We start from the raw sequence: 16,357 nt of genomic DNA, 5'->3' as shown, positions 1-16,357 counted from the left end.
GAAACTGCTTTTTAAAATACTTCTTGTTCAAATTTCTTAGCCCCCGGCTTTCCTCTAAATCGCCCAGCAGAGCTCCTACTCTCTACGGTCTAGCTTTAGTCCTAAAAGCTTCAGGTTGTTGTATTGGAGCAGTTGTGTCTCCTGCGCAGGCCTCGTGCGCAGCTCTTGAGCGCTTGCGCAGTGCCCCGCGGCGGGCGTTGGAAACTCCATTGTGTAACCGACGTCGGGGTGGAAGCCCATCAAACGTCCCGCCGCCGCGTTCCGGTCGTTTTTCCCGACGCGTTAACCTAAAAATATCACAATAAATAAATAAACATTGATATTTCAACAACAAAAACCCACACTCAAAACGAAATCAATCGCTCCGATACAGAATAATGGTTAAAAAAGTGTTTAAAGATGTGAAATGTCTAGTGTTTACGATTGACATTTGGATGTCTTTCCTTGTAGTGTAAGGTGTCCCGTTCGTTTTATTCGATTTATTTTATCCGGGAAAATGGGCTGTAAGACTAGTGTTGTGGATATTGGATTTTATCAGCCGTTAATTGGAAAATTAAATAAATAATACAAACAGGAAATTGGTACAGATTTTATTTAGCAAAATTTAGCACGTTTTGTAAACATTGTAATTTTGATGATTTTTCCAATACTATCTTTATCATCCGACATTTATTTTTTCAATGACTTCATTTGTTTTAGATTATTTGTTAGAATACTGGTGTGATTATCCAGTTTTATTTTAATTTTACAAATGATTTCTGGGTTTATCATTGATTTAAACCAATATTTTCTTTTCAGTAGGTTTTCTTTCTGAATGAATATTTACATTAATTCATTCTTTGAGAGTAGTACGTATGAAATTTTTTTATTTTAAAAATTGAATGAAGGAGAAAGCGTTCCACTTTTCTGCACAATCAAAAATAGATTACAGATTTTCTGTCTGAATTTTATAGGTCAACGCAACTATTTTTAGATCGCAGCGTCATTTCCATAATATGTTATAAAGCTTTAAAATGTTAAAAATGTGTATGTTAAAAAACGTTTTAAAAATATAAAATGCATGTTATGAAATATACAAAATCAAGTATTTTTCATGTGTTTCATAGTTTCCAATAAATTGTGTTCGGGCGAAGCCGGGTAGTAACCACTAGTTTATTGCGATGAAGCCAAAAATCAACCTAATTGAATCTCGTGACTCTTCTGTTGTTTTTTTTGAAGAAATATACTTGAACAATCGTTTTTAGTTAAAACATTTACGAATTATTGTTAAAATGTTCGTCAATCAAATAAACCAAATTTGTGTGATAAGATTGACCCGAAATCCCTTCACACCATCTTGTATTCAACTACACGTAAAACTATCGCATATAAATCAAAAGTTATAGGTCAAAGGGCATAGGGCACATAGTTATTGCAAATGGGCAGTTATAGTTAATCAAATGAAGTAAGGTTCCTCACATTATCCCCCGGAGATTAGATTCCAGAGCCTCCACTGCCTCCTGCGCTATACACCATAGACACAATATACTCCTTCGTCCCACACACATTATTAGTCGAGCCATACACGGCAGATTAAATTATCAATCGCTCAATTAATACGCTCATCTTGTCTCTAATTTGGTTATCCTCTCAAGATGTAGGGTGATTGTGATTGACTATATATGATTGTGATTGAAGATTGACTTGTATTCAATTACACGGAAAACTATCGCATATAAAGCACTAGTGGGTTATCATGGAACCCCCTTTGGTAGGTCAAATGGGGTTCCATGATAACTCCTCAAAATGACTATTCAACACACCTTTAAAAGGCGACATAAAGACATTAAAAGTAATGAAACAAAAACTATTTTAAATAGTTACATATGTAACCTATTTAACCTATATATTGTTTTTGTGTTTGACCTTTAAATGCATACTGTTGCAAAACGGCAACATACCGTTCAAAACACCTTCAACTCTTTGGTGTATACTTAATGCATGCCGTTTTAGAATTATCAAGTTCACGGTAATATATTTTATCGAGTGGCATCACCTTTTTTTTCTTTCGCGAATGTCAAATGTCACTTTTTCTTTAACAAAGTAAAGATTCTCGAAAATTGGTTGGAGGTTAGAATTACAGTTTTGTTTTGCTGTTATTATTTTGATTTTCTTAGGTAAGTAGATACAATAATATAATACTTATACGTAATAACTTGTATTTTTCCGGTACACCTATTAGTTTTGAGAAATTGTTATAGGTTTTAAAAAAAAAAAATTTCATAGGTAAATTGTTCATATTAATTTTTATTAAATACGTGGTGTTGTAAATCAAACAATTGTTTTTTTAATCAAATATCATTAAAAAATTACAAAAAAAATCTTTATTTTTCCTTGCATATGCATGTAAATATCTACAAAATATATTTTTTTCCAGAAAAATAAATAAATCATGCATTTAAGGATTTTCGTAGAATTCCATTTAATATTTTAAAAAATTTAATTAGAATTCTATTTAACCTAGTTTTTGTTTCATCACTTTTCAAAACTTTATAACACTTTTTATGGGTGTGTTGAATTGTCATTTTGATGAGTTATCCGGTCACCGTTAAAAGGAATAGGCCATATAGTCATTGCAAAAGGGCAGTTATAGTTCATCAAATTATAGTTAAAGTTCATCAAATTATATAAAGCACTAGTGGTAGGTCAAAGGGCATAGGACACATAGTTATTGCAAATGGGCAGTTATAGTTCATCAAATGAAGTAAGGTTCCTCACATTATCTCCCGGACATTAGATTCCAGAGCCTCCACTGCCTCCAGCGCTATACACCATAGACACAATATACTCCTTCGTCCCGCGCACATTATTAATCGAGCCATACATAGCAGATAAAATTTTCAATTGCTCAATTAATACTCTCATTTCGTCTCTAATTCGGTTACTCCTCTCAAGAGGTAGAATGATTTATTTTTACAATTATCTGACAGAGGTGATGTGGACCGCCAAACAACTCTGTCGTGGCACATGATTCTTGCTTCATTCCAAGATGCTGGTGAAAGACCACCATTCTGAATCGAAAAGTTGCTTGAAATGGCGTAGGCCTGTGTTTGGTGACCGGATCTGAATAACCAGGTATTTCCCAATATTCCCCTTCCCCACCCCCCTCAACATACAACATACTCCCTTTGGAAATGCCAAAGTCCGCGGGCTATAAAAGGCCATTCTTTTCAATGCTGCGGGAAAGGGATGGTTGACTGAAATTTCTAGCCAGCGGCGACACGTGAAAGTACTGGACAACAGAATAGAATATTTAATAGAAAAAAAACATCTTAGACCAAAATGACATCTAACCTTTTCGCTATAAATAAGATTAGCAATAAATAGTCTGTATTTTTATTAGTTTTATTTTGTAATGTGCATTTGTTACTTATATTTTAATATTTCGCTACCGGTTCGACACATCCGTATCACTATCTACCGTTTTCAAAATTAACTTAAAATTAAGATTATTAAGTACAAAATTACTAGATATTATTAGGTGGTCGCAGAGTGGGTGGCCACTCTTTTCTTTATAATTAATATTTAATTTTTTTGTTAATTTCTAAAGTTTCTAAGGCGGACAAATTAAAAAAATATGTACATATTATCTTAGTTTTTTCTTCGAGCTACGAACCGTTTCCAACAAATGATGGCAAACTCAGAATAGTTTGGTAAACACAGTTCATGTTCCGTAATCCTAAGATGAAAGTTTTTAACTGTCATTCTTGTATATTGGGACATTCTGCATTCCTGCATATTACGTTTGTTTCCACCAAAGATATTAGAAGAACGAGATGTGCTATGAGCAGTTCATACTGTGTGGAATTGTTTTGCCCAGTGTCGCCGGTTTTGTTCACCAATACTACTGCAAACCTTCGTTTACGCTAAGGTATCCGCACTAATACATAGAACAGATTTCTGTACGTACACGTCCCGATACCGTTCAAAGTACCCTAATTAGGTAGTACTCCGGCTACGGTCCGGCGCACAGAATCGTATTTGCACGATCTACGCGGCCAAAACTATGTTTATACTGAATTGGTATCTAAACAATGTAAATAAATTAAAAAAACAATTTTTCACAATAATTATATATATATTCAAAATTATATACATTATATATTTACAAAAAATCAAAAACGTACAATTTTCGGTCTGTACAAAGGGAAATAACAATAAAAATGCTAGTTTATTGGCATTCTTCATCACTCTCCGATGAACTTTCTGATATATTGGGGTCTGCAGGTGCAAACATGGCCAAAGTTTCAGGTAAAAATGTTCCAGATTTCCTTTTTTTTTACAGTCCGCATGCTACTTAGCATAGGATCAGAAGTAAGTAGAAGGCGATTAAAAATATCCTGATTACAGCTTTCCCTTGAAAATTTGCTCGCATAATCTTGGCGGTAACATCTAAAATGTTTGTTGCGAGCCTCAGCTGCTTCCTCGGAAAGCTGTCCGATTGGTAATAATGCCTTTTCGATGATGACTGCGCCATGGACTAAAAGCTTGTGCATTGTTGGCGTCATAGAGTGCCAATCATATAGGTCCACATAAACGCGAGCAGTTTCTGAAGCATATTTTTCATACTTTACGGGATCAATTTTGAATCCGCTTGAAATTGCTTCCAATATGACTTTTAGTCTGTAAATTAGCTCATAGCTGATGCCAGTTATTTTCGCAGCTAATTTGGGGTCCTCAAATAACCTTCTGCTGGTATTGCCATCATTAGTATTGCCGAAATTGGACTTAGGCATATCTATTATTAGCCCTGTTTCATTGCGAAACCTTCTTTGTATCTCTTTCTTGGTTTGCTCTTCTAGGTCTTTCTCCTCCTTCGATTTCCTTTCCCTGTATTTTTGTACTTGGAGTTTATAGGCTAAATGTAGGATACATTCAAAAATTCCAATTCTGGCGTGCAACACCAATATGCCGAATTCAAGGGCTGCAAAATTCACTCCTCTTGTGTAGTCCAATTTATTGAAATCTTTCGAGGTTGCTCCACATATATAGCACCTACTTGTGGACTTTGTACCTTATTTCGTACTGTCCAAGTGTCAAATCGGCATTTACTAACATTTGCAAAGCTTGCATTGGTGTTAAGGAGGAGGCTTGCTTTTTACTTGATTTTGTACAGTAAAATGCCTTTTTATATTTAGTTGCTCGTGTCGGAGTACTGGTGATATCTTTTAAGACATTTGATGCATCTTTTTTACCAGATTTTCCCAGTTCCACTGTCGCAGCATGGACTATGATATCCTTTTCAAAATTAGAACGAAGTTCTTCAGTCTTTCGCCTTTTGCTCCTCTCACTTAAGTCTTCGAACGACTTGGATGGCCGACCTGGCTGTTTTTGTGTCTCAACTACAGGTATTTCAAAAGTACCTTCTAGCCAAGATTGGTTGTATTTTAGAAAATAAGCTTCTTTATAATGAGCTTTGACCCACCTTTGTTTCAGTTCTGATTTGAAAAAGGCAAAACCACGTTTCAATTTAATAATTTGGTCTTTATTATAATTTTCACATGACAAAAGTTGATCTTTTAGATAGTTTAGATTTGCATCTAAACTAGGCAAATTTTCCTTTTTCATGCAGTCGAATAAGTATTGTCGAGTCACAATCTTTACTCCCGATGCACCCTCTGAACCTAAAACAAACATACATTAAGTTAAAAGACACTAACAAACATTTCCAATTTTATACGAAATTTCGCTACATATCTTTAACGCCTCAAAACTATATTTATCCGGAAGTTTCCGGACACGATTTTGATACTAGTTATAAGGAAAAGAATCAAATAACAACCTGTAATAATAACCATAGCCCGATCTACCCCTATATATGAACAAAAACACTAGTAAAGAAAAATATTGAAGGAAATCAGGGTACGAAAAAGACATTTTTTATAAGTTGAAATAATAATCTTGTTTTGTAGTTTACCATGATTTTTATAATGTAATTTGTAAGTTTCTTACCTTCTTCATTAGAGTCCATCACTTTCAATTTGTAACAATAACTTGTTAACATAAAAAATAACTTGGGAAGTTCGTATAATAAAGCGCGTCGCCGAGAACAGATACGTGCACAGGGTGAAACGGTTTAATTCCGACTGACGCCACGGGTGCGCGGTGCGCATCACAAGGTAGAACAGGGACGGGTTCTATTCACGGGTTAGTCCTTTGTTCGGGGAACCGGTTTTTATGAATAGTATTGTTATTTTGAGATTGGGACTTTTGGCCGCGTAGATCGTGCAAATACGACTCTGTGCGGCGGCCAACATAGCATATCTCGTTCTTCTAATATCTTTGGTTTCCACCGATACTATATTATCAGAAATCGGGATTTGTTTTCAGTGCAGGAATTCTGCGCCTAACTACCATAATATCTACTGCTCATTGCCCTGAATACTATTGGAGGGTAATAATGTGAATTCTTCAGTGGACCTTTTCAATTTAACTCTTAACTAACTAACTAACCATCACGCCGTTTCCCCGCAGGTGTAGGCAGAGAGGACGGACTGCGAAACGACTCGGTCTTGGTGCACACTCTTGCCTCATCCACATTCATACAAATGCTCATATATACTCTTCTATTATTCTGACTCTTGACATGGCCCGACTCAAATCTGATTCACTTAATCGTGCCGTGTCTTCCTCGGGCGTCCTCGACTTCTGCTATCATTGGAATTTCGTCATATATTCTCCTTACACTCCTTTCTTCGCTCATTCACTCTACATACCCAAACCATCTAAGCGCCTCTTTCTTCTTCTTACTCATTACGCTCACATCAGCCTTGCACTCTGCGGATCTCCACATTTCTCACATGATCATACATGGTTTTACCACACATACGCTTCAGGGATCTCATTTCTACAGTATTCAGTCTACTTTCATACTTTCTCTGCCAGTTCCATGCCTCACTTCCATACATCAGGGTAGGTACCAGCACTCCATTGTGGACTGCTAACTTCGCTTCTTTGAACAATTTTTTGTTAGGGCTTACGGCGTTCAGTCCTCCATGAATGGAGTTATCTGCATTTACTATTCTTTCAATATTTCTGTCAGCCCTCCCATCTCTCTAGAACATACTTCCTAAATTCACAAACTCATCCACCTGCTCCAAGTATTCATTATTCGCAAGTATATTGCACACTGTTCTCGTACTAGCTCTTAATAAATACAAAAGATTGCTGCTTGCAATACAAAAGTTATGGACAAAAAAGTTTAATATTCGCAAACGTTTATTATTTAACCATTCCTATGTAAATGCCCCTAAAAAGGGTGTTAAAAATGTGGTCACGGAATGGAACTAACGGGTTCTTTACCAGGAATGTTAAACAATGTTGGTACAAATTGATGTAAAAACTGTCCATTTTCGGGTGGGTTAAGGTAGGAGCTATAGGGAGAGATGTATTGATGCGGGTTTTGAAGTGGCCGGGATTATATGAAGGAATAAAAAATAGATAGTAACTCGTTCCACATACGGGCCATCTTACACAAAAACAAGTCGAAAAAGCGGGCCATTCTCATGAATGCGGGTTGATGTCGAGTTTCACGCACGTGCACCGATGCACCTGGGATCGATGTTGCTAGCTCCTTAGAGCAGGCTCCATTAAAATACCTATAGAACAGACTCAGCATTCCCGCATTGCGTCTCTGCATTAGAGATGGCAATCGGTCTGTTAGATAAGACGGATCAGACGGACTGCCCTCCTTTGCACAGAATCAAGTAGGTGTGTCAAGTATTGCGGGGCTCCAGCCCAGAGGTGGCTCCCGAAATCAATTGTTGTGCGTACTTGAGATTTGTATAGGGTTAGCAGTTGGTTACTATTGAAGAATCTGCTAGTCCTATACAAGACGCCCAGTTTCTTAGGAAGCCATATTACTCGTGCTTCTATAGAGCCTCGATACTTGAGCCGGTCTGATATACTTGCTCCCAGCATTTCAATGGAGTCTTTATTGGGGAGGATAATCCAATCAAATTGCACCACAGTCATTGATCTCCCTCTTTACCGAAATCAGACACGCTTAGGTTTTTGAGACGTTGAAACTGACCAGGTTGGCCTTACCCCAGGCACGATCCTTCTCGAGGTGGTGGTCAACTTTTTGTCTCAAAACTTCCTGAGCTGTATGGAAATCGAAAACCATAATGTCAAAAAGATGATAACCCTCGTGAACGGTGCTGTCGTCAGCGTAAACGCGTAAAAACAGCGTCGGCGACAGCACAGATCCTTGTGGAACCCCCCTATCGATCCCGATGAAGCCCGCAATCCAACTATGCAGGGTTGAGGCCCGCTGTTGTCCGCTCCAGAGGATTTGACGTAGAAGAGAATGTAGCAATCCATCGCAGATGTGATTACCTCTCCCACCTCGCGTGCACAGATTGATGGGTACTCTGAGCAAAAGGAGACCGCACTCCGGGGAAAGGTGCTGAAGAATTACCGCATGCCGTCCTATTTTGCCACTGCCCCACTTTAACACACTCTAGAAGCATAAAATATCTTAACGTTGAAATCGATGAAATTCTTCAATGGGATTCCCATATAAATAAAATTACCAAGAAACTCTTAAAGCTCATGCACTACTTAAAGTCTACTATGCTCTTTGCCAATCACGTGTCGAATGTTAGATTATTGGATCTAACACCCTTATGAAGCAGCTCGTTAAAGTAATACAAATATTCCTGAAAGTCCCCATGAAATTCTATCAAAGTAAATTTCGCAATTTTTTTATGTTTTCAGTATTATAAAAGTCAACTGGAAAAAATGCTTACTCAAATTTAATGGAAAAAAATGAGTACTTCAAATCTACTGAACATCCGCAATTAAATACATCTTTTGGCCAGAAAAACCATAATTTCCGTGCTACAAAACTTTATAATTCCTTTGCAAAAGAAATTAAAACACCATGGAGATAAATAAAAGTTTAAAAACGACATCCAAATATGGCTAACTAAACATGAAGATGAGGAAATTATTAAAATTATGAAGTAACATTAACAAAACTTGAAGTCAACGAAGATTTTTTATTTTATTTATAATTTGTTTTGTGGAAATCAACATACCTGCAGATAAGGGAAACATTATATAACACCCATACGACAACCTACAGTCCGCCTCTGAAACTGGAATACCTAGTGAAGAGGTCTGCAAATAAACTACTTTAATTTGTATTTTTCAAGTATCATTAATAAAAAAATTAAATCTATAAAAAATCCGATAAAAGTCGTGGGGCATGACAATAATGTAATTTACAAATGTTAAAAATATATAACTTTTCAATATTCTACAACACGTGACTATTAAAAAATATATAACTTTTCAATATTCTACAACACGTGACTATTAAAAAATATATAACTTTTCAATATTCTACAACACGTGACTATTAAAAAAACACTATTAAAATCGTGGGACATGACAATAGCGCAATGTACAAACTTTAGCGAAAATGCTCATATTCCGTTTTTTGTCCTTTAGGTATTTATTTTATCTCGGAATTAGTATAGAAAGAAGGAGAAAATAAATCTGGTAATAATTTGCGAGGTGTTTGAAGAAGTTTTTTTCGACTTTTTCTGCTTAATTTTTTGACGAAATTAGTGTTAACTTATTTCGTCTAAAATATTACTTCAATTTATATTGAAACGTGTTCAATTTTCATCGTTTTTCAAGTATTCATCATTTGTTATTAGAAATTGAATCATTTGTATCAGGAATAACAGTAAATTCTATTCTACATCCTTAATTTGCAAAATAATCTCATCTGAAAGATAATTATTTGCTGTGGTAACAACCTGTAACAACATAAATGATGGCACTGATAAGTCTGCCGGCATTGTATCGGTTTGATGGTGGTAATCTCACTGAAGTGCGACGTTCCTTCGGGCATGTCTGTCACGCGTTACGCCTCCGCTGTCCGCAAACTTGTCATTTACTTCCAACTTCGTTCAATCCTTTCCGGTGAACGAATTCTAATAACAGCTGACGGAGAACAGACGTGAGCCAGCTACCCGCCACTCGCTACCCCCTACCCGATGCCTTAACGGCCCTCTTTAATAGTGATTTAATTCACGGAAAAGTGTTTGATTACCGCACATACTTACGAGTATTTCGGCGTGAGGAAGAAATTACACGGGCTTGAATTTCACTTACACTAAAATAATATTAAATTGCCAGAATTACACACGGACGGAATTAAACATGGAGATATTACATATATTGTAATAATTACGCATGTCAAATAAATTTAGTTTTTTCAATAGATTTAAATTTTAGAGTGGTGTTCGCTAAATAATTTTCATATGGAAAAAAAGCGAAATTTAGGTTATTTTTTCTACTTGTGTAATTTACCGTGGGTGTGATTTATGTAGCTGTAATTATTTCCACGTTTAATTCATTAATGTGACATACTTTTTCAATTTAAATTGTATTTACATGTCATTCTATACCCTCATTTTTAGTGTTTACGTAAATTAGTACCAACATTGAAAAAAATCATGTTCACACATAAGAATAATATTTAAAATTATGAACAATTATGTTACTATTTTTAAGAAATAATTATTAGCCCGAAACACCTATATAAATTGAAAAATCTTCCGAGAAAAATACATACCGCCGACGGAAATTGAACCCGCAGCCTTTCTGATTGCCGGTCACGTGCTCTACTAATTGCAATCAGAAGGCTAAAAAGATACAGTGATCAGATAGGCTAACAAAGAGACAGCCAAAAGTTCAAGAATAGGCTTTTTAATATGATCCACAAAATTCACCAAGTCAACATAAAATATATCAATTTCACCTAAGTATTGATTTCCCATGGTGTGAAACCTCTGTATAGGAGAATTAACAATGTAGTTGCGCTTCTGCACACTGCAGTGGAATAGAGTATGGTGTCTTGTTGTTCTAGTAGGTATGTTTAATTTTATGAGTTGCAGGAGTTCGATCAGAGTTGAGTATTTTAAATAAGAAAGTTAAATCATTTATTTTGCGCCTGTCTTGTAATGTATGAATTTTTGGAGTATTTAATCGGAATGGATACTGTATGTACTCTAGCTGGATATTTAATTTAAAATGAATGAAACGTAATTTTTTTGTATTCGCTCAATGTATTTAATATGAATTTTGTAAGAGGGAAACCAAACTACTGAGTTGTATTCAATTAGGCTAGCTGTATTCTGACTAGGGAAGTATAACAGTTTTATGGCTTGTAAGGAATTAAAGTTATTGGTCATTCTTAATATGAAGTCTAGTGTTTTCATACCTTTGTTCGCAATTTGGTGGATGTGACTAACACAGTTTAGTTTTTCATCTAAAATGTTACCAAGTTCTCTCATTTCGGTGACTCTTTCTAATGCCGTGTTAATAGAATATTAAAATAAAAATGAGATTTTTTTCAGTAGAAAGTCAAGGTTTTGCACTTTTCTACATTTAAGAATATATTATTTTGTAAGCACCACTCCTTAAGCTTACTAACATTTGACTGTAGTATTTGACAATGATTTTCATCAGTATTTTTTGTATAGCTTGATGTCATCAGCAAAGAGCAATACTTCGACATCTTCGAAGCAATTTGTTATATCGTTAATTAAAACGAGGAATAAAATCGGACCTTGCGGTAAACTACCAGTCGCACGGAAAGCTTTCGATGATGAAGATTTTATTTTAACGAACAGTTTACAATTTGATAAATAACTAGTTAACCATTTTGGCATATAGTTTTTGGATTAGTAGCTTATGGGATACTTTGCCTTCGAAAAGTCTGTATATATTCAGTCTACTTGTTTATTTTTCCAAAAGATTCTAATATGAAGTTTTGAAATATTGTTGAGTTAGTTGCGGTTAATCTACCTTTGATAAAACCGTATTATTTTTCGTCAATTAATTTAGGATAGATTTCACAAAGGATTAGGGATTCAAAAAGCTTGAGTAGTACTGATTGTAAACAAATTGCGATAGTTGGTTATATCAGTGTCGTCCCCTTTTTTGAAGATAGGTATAATGAAGCTTGTTTTCGAGCGGTTTGGTAAATATCCAAGGGACAACAGACAGTATGAACCACAGACATAGGAATTAATAGACGAGAAGATAATGGCGAGGGGTAAAATCAACTGTTGAAGAACGAAGGGGGTGAAGCTGACTGTGATTCGTCAATAAATCAATCTGACAGTAAATAGGCATCTCGCATTATAATATCACCATTTACTTCTTAAAAGTAAAATCTGCTTTTGAATGAATAGACATTTTTACATGGGAGCGCAAATTACTCGCCACGTTATGGACAAATTTGCGAAGTCCAAATTCGGCAAAAAAATTCGGTTCTATTTTCAGACTCGAATATTTCGTTTAAGTATTTAGTTAAGACACTTTTATAAATGTTCATAATTTACTTCCCAGCAACCAACCAGCTTTGTGTTTCGCGTCCAGACATGTTTCTACAACTGATTCATATTATACGATGTGAATATGCTTAAAATAAAGTAAAATAATGCTTATATATGGAATGTAATACGACAATTGGGTTTATTCTCTTTTTCACATCTATTTTTACAAGTTTTCATAGCATTAGGTCAAAATTTTGCCGTGTTATTTCGTAAAATGAACCGATCATGCCTCGACCATAGTTCGCACAAGAATGATGACGTCACGTTTTCAAATTTCACTTGAGGCCATACGCGAGCACAGCCGGCTCCAATGGAACCGGTATGGGGAGTGGGGATAATACGCTTTTAATCACTTAGGGCAGGTCTACTAATATTCATATGTCTATGGTATGAACAGTAAAGCCTGTGACAGCCACGCTATAAGCGGGCTATATTTTCATGGGTGGCCTATTTCAGCATATCGCTCGCCTTAGCCTATTTCAGATATGCTGAAATAGGCTAAGCCATGATGCGGATAGCGTAATGTGTCGCCTACCTAATGGAAGTGGTTTAGATATTGTAGTTGAGCATTTTTTAAGGAATATTGGTGGAATTTTGTCTGGGCCAATGGACTTGTCAGTGTCTAAGGAAAGTAATTTCTTTTCGCAATATTTTTTTGTGTGATATGGCAATTTGTTAGATGTGTAAGTCTTACTAAATGGGCATTCGGATATTTTGTCATCTGGGGTTTCTTCATCGTATACGTTGAAGTCGAAAATAGATTTACAATCTCCTGTATAATGTTTGCACTGATTTCGTTTGTGTGCATTATTGGCGGGTAGTCTGTATTTTTTCATTTTTAAAGAGTTTTTGGATTTAAAAACTGTGTCCTCGATAGTATTTAATTTTTTTCTGGTTTTACTGAAGTTTGTATAATTAGTTATGGATTTACTTTTGAATTTTTTATGTTGACTTTTTTGTGTAAAAAGGTACATAGGATTCAATAGTATAAGAAAACGTATTTAAACTTTGGCGAAAATGCCCAGATACTTTCAGTATTGCGCTGGTGAAAGATTCGTAACGAATCGTAACCACTCACCCACGGAGGCCTTTTAGATTTACGATTGATTCTAATTTTTCGTATACACTTGCGAGCTGAAACGTGAGCCGAACCACGAATCATGGGAAAGGAAAGAACCAACCGCAAAGAGTATGAACCGCCGCTTGCGGTTGGTTGGTTGCTTTCCCATGATGCGTGGCTCGGCTCGCGCTTCGGCTCGCAAGTGTATAGACAGCATTAGATTGCGAAATGCTTTTACGAGAATTTCGTCGCTGCCCGGAAGGCCGCCGAAGGTTTCAGGAAATTCTTTATATACTAATCAATATTCTCCAGTTTTCTCCTGTATTTTTTATAATTTTGCTATGAATACATTCCGGCCTGATCATGTAATACATTATGAGTCCGAGGATAAAACCCGCCGGTATTGACCTTTGCATAATCGATGAACTACCCTCCCGCCCATGAAGTTAACAGGACTCAGGCCCGCGCCCCAGGGTCTGCCGATAGAGCAGGTATATTTAATTAAAATATTTACACCCCGCCCATCGCTCGACTTGATCCGCCCAACTGTGATTTGAATACTTTAATCCTACGCATTATGCGTAGGAATCCTTTTTTTTAGAATACACGCATGTAATGTTAGCGCGACTTTAAAAATGTATCGGGAAACAGTTTCTACCAATTAATCTAGATGTAAGGTTTCATTTTAGAATAAATAATGATGCCTGTATTTGCTTGAAAAACGTAAGCCATCTCTTCTCAAAAACACGAGCCTTATTGTCATAAATACAATTACTGGGTAAATAATCACATGTAATGTATTTAGGGCGTATTTCACCATTCTCTTGTTAGCCTATCCATAGGATAACGTAAATTTTCGATTTATTTATTTTTGAAGTCCAAATTAACTATTCGGTACTCGAACCTATGAATATTGTGGCCATATTTCGTATAAGTTAGCCGAGCTTTCTACCTATTTCGAATATTTGTTTGTTTATTTATTAATATACGTTGTCCTATGGATAAGCTATCGAAAGGATGATGAACTGCCCCCTTGATGTAATATTGACACCATTATATATTATGCCGACAACTAGAGATTCTACCGTTTAATCTAGATTGAGTTTTTAGAAAAAGTTATTTTCGAAATTGTCTTGAAATAAGTATGCGATCTCTTCTGGAAAACACGAGCTCAAGAGGAACGATTGAGCGATTTTTTGCGAAGTGCTATTTATTTGTGTTTAAAATTATGATATGTATACGACATTACAGATTTCAATTTTGCATAATTTTAGAGGCTACTTCGGCAATATTTTGTGAGTTAATTGTAATTATTAAAAAAATAATCTTGCCCTACCTACTGTGTTAATATAAATAAAAATCAAACAAAACACTATGAAAAGGCGTTTTTTTGGGTAGAAATTAAAAAAATTATACGTTTAATTTGTGCTCAAACGTAAATCGGCCGTTTGAAATTTAATTTTACACCCATAAATTTTTTTAAATCATTTTTATTTTATATTTCATGATATTTATATAGTAAATAGAATAAAATTATATTTTTAAATAATTACCATTAACTCATATATATAATTTCCAAAGTCTCCTCCAAAATCATAAAAAATTGAATTCTTTAGTGGCCTTTTCATTCGAATTTAAAACACAAATACATAAAGTAGTATTTATCCTTAATAGATATTTGCTTCACATTTTGAGTACAAAAAAAATTCTTAACCAGAGGTTCCCAAAGTGGTCTATATGGACCCCCATGGGTCGATATCGGCTTGCTGGGGGTACATACAAGCCGACCCCCATTTACTTAAGTCATCAATATTTAGGAGTTCCGTAAATGACATAATACACCTAACACAAATAACACAGCTTACGTAATAGACTGAGAAATTACTTATTTGATATTTGTATTTTATACATGAGAAGCTACGTTCCTTTTCTTGTCAGAATTAATATATTGAAGCAAAACATTGCACATTGGAAGCCGCGAATTTTCCTAGTTCCCCAACTTGTTTTTGAAAAACGTCCAGGGTAATGGCGCTTTGGTCGACGTTAAAAATTTAAATGTACTTCATACAGACTTCAAAACTAAGTTTGTGGACATTTTGACTATGGAAATGGAACGTTGAATAATCGGATATCATGTGACAAGAAGAACTGAATAAGCACTAACAAAAAACCTAAGGGGCAGTTCTAGCCACAGAAAGTAATTCCCGTTGCTTATCCTGCTTCATATTCATTGGTGTAATACCTCATAAGGGCACCCCTGTCTGCACAATGTAAAGACAGTGGAACTATACCGCCACCAGGTTGTTGGGCAGCCAAAGAAAGGAAATCGTCTTACGAAAAAAATAAATGATTATCACATGGGACGTTAATAGTTTTATGAAAATTCAATATTCGGTCTACGGGGCAAAGAAGTTTGGGAATTTCTGCTCTAAACCATAGTTCCTCTTATTTCCATAATTATTGTATTCTATTTCAAATGCAAAACTAGTTTTCTGTTTAACGTAGGGCAGCTCATTTCAATTTTTTAAAAATAATTGACTATTCATATATATAGTTTGGCAATAAAAAGTAGAAATTTAATCAATTAGAATTAGTCTGAGTATAATGAAACTCAGACTTTCAGACACGCAAAAAATCGGATTTTCGTGTGATCGTGTTCCTTGAAAAGGGTTATTATAAAAAAAATTGACATAAAATTGCCTTAGAATATGAAGTAGAATCATTAATTAATTTTTTTTTCATAAAATTGTCGTAGAATATGAAGTAGAATCATCTTCTTTCGGAAAGTTCAACTAAACTCTAAAAATATATGCAGTCGGACCATTGTTTTTTTAAACACACTGAAGTTGATTAAATTTAAATTGTTTTTAAGCAAACCCAGCTTTACGTTTAACACGTT

At 35.3% G+C, this 16,357-nt stretch overlaps 1 protein-coding gene across 1 annotated transcript in view; it reads left to right on the top strand.

Annotated features, from left to right (window-relative positions):
* The window catches only part of csw (protein tyrosine phosphatase non-receptor type corkscrew), a 30,136-nt gene that overhangs the window by 7,827 nt on the left and 5,952 nt on the right, over positions 1 to 16,357 (top strand). The gene's annotated exons all lie outside the window — the stretch shown is intronic.

This window comes from Hesperophylax consimilis, chromosome 2 (assembly GCF_061612785.1).
Source record: "Hesperophylax consimilis isolate HC1 chromosome 2, BYU_Hcon_1.0, whole genome shotgun sequence".
NCBI lineage: Eukaryota > Metazoa > Arthropoda > Insecta > Trichoptera > Limnephilidae > Hesperophylax > Hesperophylax consimilis.
The sequence above is the reverse complement of the archived record's forward strand: the minus strand, read 5'-3'. Positions and strand labels throughout refer to the sequence as shown.